Genomic DNA, 5,934 nt, shown 5'->3' with positions numbered 1-5,934 from the left:
TGTAATCTTGTTATCTATGACTTTATTAAAGAAACGTACATCGGGCTAGTTTCACTACTACCCCATTTATACTCTCTCTCTATCTGATTATATGCTATACCACTGGATGTATTTGTGTCATTCTAATAAAAGTTGCAAACTTTCTACATTCTTTAAATTACTTATTACATTGTAAAGTGTATTCTTCGCATTTCATTTTGCAGTAGAACAAAAATGAACTCCCTAACAATATAGTTGGTATGAAAAGTACTATTTCAAATTTCAAATACTACATTAATATTAGTATTAGAATATCGCATATACTTAGAGAACATAACATATGACTTAGAAGATGAAGACATTTGTAATTACAAAATATTTAAATGGCTGCTAAGCTAAGCTGAGTTAAATAACATTTAGACTTATCACTATAAGCCTTTTAATCGTAGTATGTCTAGAAAGCCTTAGATTCTAGAGTGCATACGTTTCATAAGAGATTCACACTGTTACACTGATCTTGAATAGTTCTACGAAATTATTTTGTTTTTTGTGTATATTTATTTTTTTGTCACAATAAAAAATATTTTAGTATAAAATATTACTGAACACTTCTTCTCTTTTTAGTCTTCGTTATTAAAATAATTAATTTATTTTTTTTTAATAAATTTTTCTTTTGTATAAAAAATCCAATAAACTCCATTTTACAATTCAATTCATTGGATTTCATTATAGACAATTTATACTACAATAATGCAAATTATTATTTTAAAAATATTAAAATTGAAACACTTTAAAAATATTAGATGTTTCTCTATTTAGAGTTTAATTTCAATATGAAATAAATTATGATTTTGAATATTTAATAATTATTTTAAATTTTTATCAGAAATTCTTTTTCTTTGTTTAATATTTTTCAATACTTGCATTATGTTATACAAAAATTAATTTTTTTTTTTTTGAAGTTAATAAAGCGAACATTTGCATGAAGGCTTAAAAAAGTGAGGAGACAAAAATATTTGCACAGCCTACAGATCGCATTTAAAATGTTAATTTTGCATAAAACGTTTAAATAAAATCAACAAAATAAAAAAATACAAAAAAAATAAAAATAAAAAACGCAAAGAGAGCTACATTTTTGTAGATAAAAAAATACATGAGACCATTATAAAATTGTAACTTTGCTGGCTGGCTGTGAAATAAAATCAGTGAAAAAGTATCTGAAATACAAAACAAAAAATGCCTACCCCAGCGAAAGCGCTGTCATTTAAGCCGCTGCTGAGCCTGTTTGTTGAGTTAGCAACCATAAATGAACACACAAAATTGTATCTTGTACAGGCATGTTTATATCTGAACGCTATTATACACATTCATAGTCAACGTGCCAATAATAAACCAAAAAATTAAAAAAAAAAAAAATAAACATTTTTTTTAAGATTATATATACAACAATCTGCGAAATTAAATTCAAGTCAAATGTTATTATAAAGAAATTTAACACGCAATGATAAGTTAAGTATTAAATAACAAAATGATTAAAAATGATTAAAAATAAGCAAAAAATAATATAAAAAATTAAAAAAAAATTAAAAAAATAAAAGCTGTCATCGATAACAGAGCAAACAAAACAAAATTAAATATTTAGAAAATAAAATAACAATAAAAACAAAATAATTATAAGCAAGAAAGAAAAAAATGGTCAAGGAATTTTTATGGCATTTCGATAGCAAATCAAGCAAATAAGTGCCCATTTCAGATGTAAGCAAGCGGCCGAGAGTGGCTGTTATAGCCAAGTTTATACAAATACCGCAAATATATTGTTAATGGTTAATGGTTGGTAACTGAACGAACTGAACGAACTAAACGTAATGAGTACAAAACGAAACGTATCTGTGCAGTAGTACTACGGACTGTGTATCCGCAAGTGCTAGTGTTAGGTGCTTGTCTTTGTGTGTATATGGCATATCTTGACTGATTAAATTAGTGGGGGTCTGGCCCGATCATGAGGGCAGGTTAGTTATGTACGCCGCTTACGTGTTTACTCATACTCAGTGCCATAAAAATAAATTTATTAACTACACGTTTCTAACTGCACAACAACTATACTACTCCAACAATACGTAACAACAACAACCACAACAACAAGAACAACTAATACGTAGTAAAAATTGTTATTCAATTATTATTTATTTGTATTTAAGTTGTTAGTTTTGTAAAATATACTTAAACAATATCTTTTTTATTTATTAACTTTAAATATTTATATTATTTTTATCTTTTAAAAAAAGTATATATATGGTACATAGTTATACAAAAAGTAAATCTCACGTCATAAATTTCTTTAACAATTGTCTATATAGTTATACTACATAAATATGCTATATACAATTTGCACCTGTTACTCAGTCAATACAGTCAGTCAATGCAGTCAAGATACGTGCTACCGGTTACCAGTAAGCGAACCACAGTCGCGAATAGAAAAGAATGCATTGAAACCTTGTGGCTAGCATTCTAATGTCGTCTTAACTTGAAATTATGGCCTCAAAAATGTATTTCTCCAAAGCGCTTACGAAGAAACCTACCTGCTGCATAATACAAAGTGTGGCTGACTCAAAAAAAGCCATGAATGCGAGTTGAACTTCTTGTTTCTGCGGAAAAATGCGGCTGCATTCAACATTAATGCATTAATGTATGTACGAGTACCTGTTTTAACTGTGCAACTCAACCGCTCACAGCATCTAGAAATGCGCCTACACGTTCTTCAGACTCATTTGATTATATAGTATACGTATCTGCTATTTAGAATTTTACTTTAGTTTAGAAAGAAATTAGTAAAACTATGAAATAATCTATATATTAATACTTTACACATATATTGCTTCAAAATAATGCAAATGACTCTTATAGCGTACACATCTAAACAGCATACAATAACAAAAAAATATAATTGATTATAGCAATAACGAAATTATAATTGCCCTACTGTTGCACACGATGCCATATACATTTCTTATATATGTTAAAAGAAACACTGTTTGAGATGATGAAACGATCCGTGATTGAAGACATTTTCAAGACATGGAAACATACACGAAGACAGCTCAATCCAAATATTTGTTCAGTGTTGCGAACTTTATCCGTGTTCTGCCTTAAAGGTAAGGTCTTTAAAGACAATTTAGTCGACTGTGTTATTAATCAAATCAATTCAATTTAAACTAACTGCAGTGAACAATTCTTAGAAATTAATTATATAGAATCACGATAGATAAATAGTATTAACAACGATAAAGCAATTTTTATGTTAGAATTATTTAGTATAATCACAAAAGAAAGCAAAAATCTGTTTATCAGATTTGGATCCAAATATACACTTTTTGTAATAATTTAAAGTTCAACTTAAGTTTTTCAAACAGTCTCAGTTATATGTTTTTAAATTCAAATTTTTCTAGTGTCTTAATATCTTTTCGTTTAGTGTTAAAACATATTAAGAGACTAGAAAAATTAGAATTTAAAAACATATACCTGAAACGTGGTTAGAGGTAAACTAATGTTAAACTTAAGCATTACTAATTATGATGGCATATATAAGAACGCTAAAATAACAGCTGTACTATATCAAATACGGGAATTAATAAAAATGTAACATATTAAAGTACCAAAATCAAGTAAGCAATTGTTAAGTTCTTAACATTCTCCTTTAAAAAAATCTAAAAAATGAAGGCTATTTCAACTAAGTATAATCTTAAATAATAATACTTGGACTATAAACAATAAGAGACTATTATTGTTGCTTAATGATAAATCCATTGTAATAAGAAAATAGTTATTGCTCTGCATTTATAAGAACTAGATTGAGATTATTAAGTTTTGATATCCTGAGCACAAAGATTATTCTCTCTTCTTAGATCTTATTAGATTCCGAGAGAATGCTAAGAAATTTGGGTTAGAAAGCTTTTCTAAGCCAAATTTCTGTTCTTCTACTGCATCCCGCCAGCGTTTAATTTTAAAATAAGATACATTTTGAATCTAATTTATTTTAACTATATAGAAAGAAACATTATTAGTCTATCTTAACTATAAATCTTATTTTTTTAATAAGAAATAATTATTGACCGGCATTTGCAAGATCTAGATTGATCTGATCATGAACATTGTGCTATCTAACCGATCTTTATAGATTCATTAAGTAAACTAAAGAATTCGAGTTAAATTAACCTCCACTGTTATGGGTACTTTAAATTCCGTTTGGGTTCGGGCACAATGATCAACTGAACGAATGGCTGGGTGTAATTCTGGCGTAAACTCAATAAAAAAGAATATCATAAGTTATAAAAAAATAGTGAAATATTAAATAACAGATGTTCTTAATTTATTTTTAATTAATTAATTTCTGCAATTTATTTGCTATAAATTTAAAAATTAAATTCTTTTTTGTAACCTGAGGCAATTCTTAACTCAAATAAATTTCAGCATACGTAAGAGGAACAATATTAGAACTATTAAATATAGAAAAATTTTTATAACAAAAAATTTAAATGATGTGAAGTATTAAAAGAATTGGAATGTCAATAAAAAAAAGCAACCAAAGGGGAAAATTCTCTCTAATGATCACATAAAATTATAAGTTAAAGAAGGATAACACAAATAAGCAACGTAAAAATATTATACCACATAAAAAGATTAATTAAGTAAAATATCTTGAAGTATTTTGCAGCCTTCCAAAATGGTTTGTCTCTTAAGACTTAAGAGATTATTTTGTAGCCGAAATGTCTACAAGTCTTAGAAATTATATGGCATTAAATCACAGAACCTCATCGTGTACATTAAATTTATAGAAAGTATCTTTTTGTTTTATATACATATACCCGTACTTTCATAAATGCTTTATGTGCTATTTCGGTCAAATACAAATATGCTTAAATACAAATTATGCAGCACAGATATATAGACATATAGACAAATAGACAAGTAGACAAATAGATATAGACAAAAGCATAGATACACATAGAAATAGGCTCAAAAAAGCACATGCTAACTTTAATGATTTTTTTATGGCAGCGCTACGTAGGCCACATTCCAAAGTATAAAAAATAAACCAAAATAGAAAAAATTTTGCTTTTATATCAAATATTTATACATATTTATTTATTTAAATATGTGTATAAATATGTGTACTTTTTTAATTTATGGTAGATTGGAATTTTTTGCTACCGGCACAAATTACAAATTCAATAAAATAAATTTAAATTGTATGCTTGTGTATTTGCTTAAATGTGCTAAACAAACGAACAGTTTTGGAAGGCGAAAAAATTTTAAAAATATTTAATAATTTTCACTTGTGAAATATATTTACATTCATTTGTGCTTTGTATCTTGTATCTTGTATTTCGCGAAGTTGAAAAATATTTATTTATTTATTTGTTTGTTTGTTTGTTTGTTTGTTGTTATTGTATCATGGAATGTTAAAATATTTTTGCGCGCGCTAATACAAAAACTAAATACCACCCGGCGACCCTCGTCCAACGACAATGGCGATGGCGATGGCGATGGCTAGCTACAACTATAGCGATGAGATACATACGTGTTTGCTTACAAAGTGCAAAAATATTGAAATATTATGTGCTGTTAATAAACACAAATATGCATAAAATGCATATGCACAATATAAATATTATTTAGAAAAATATTTCATAATATCACTGGATAAGTCAAAGTATTTCGTAAGTACTGCAAGCCGTAAATTGTTTAGATACTTATAACAATATTGAAGAATGCCACTGAAGTGATACTGACGTTGATAGTGTTCTTATCTGAAGATACGGAATGCTTAAAAGATATTTATAATATTTAATTAATAATAATAAAATTATATACTTTTATTATATTTATAGGAAGGACAACAATACCCAGCGATTTATATAAGATAAAATCTTTATATTGAATATACACTATCTAAAG

This window comes from Teleopsis dalmanni, chromosome 2 (assembly GCF_002237135.1).
Source record: "Teleopsis dalmanni isolate 2A chromosome 2, ASM223713v2, whole genome shotgun sequence".
Classification (NCBI taxonomy): domain Eukaryota; kingdom Metazoa; phylum Arthropoda; class Insecta; order Diptera; family Diopsidae; genus Teleopsis; species Teleopsis dalmanni.
This window is presented reverse-complemented; position numbering follows the sequence as displayed.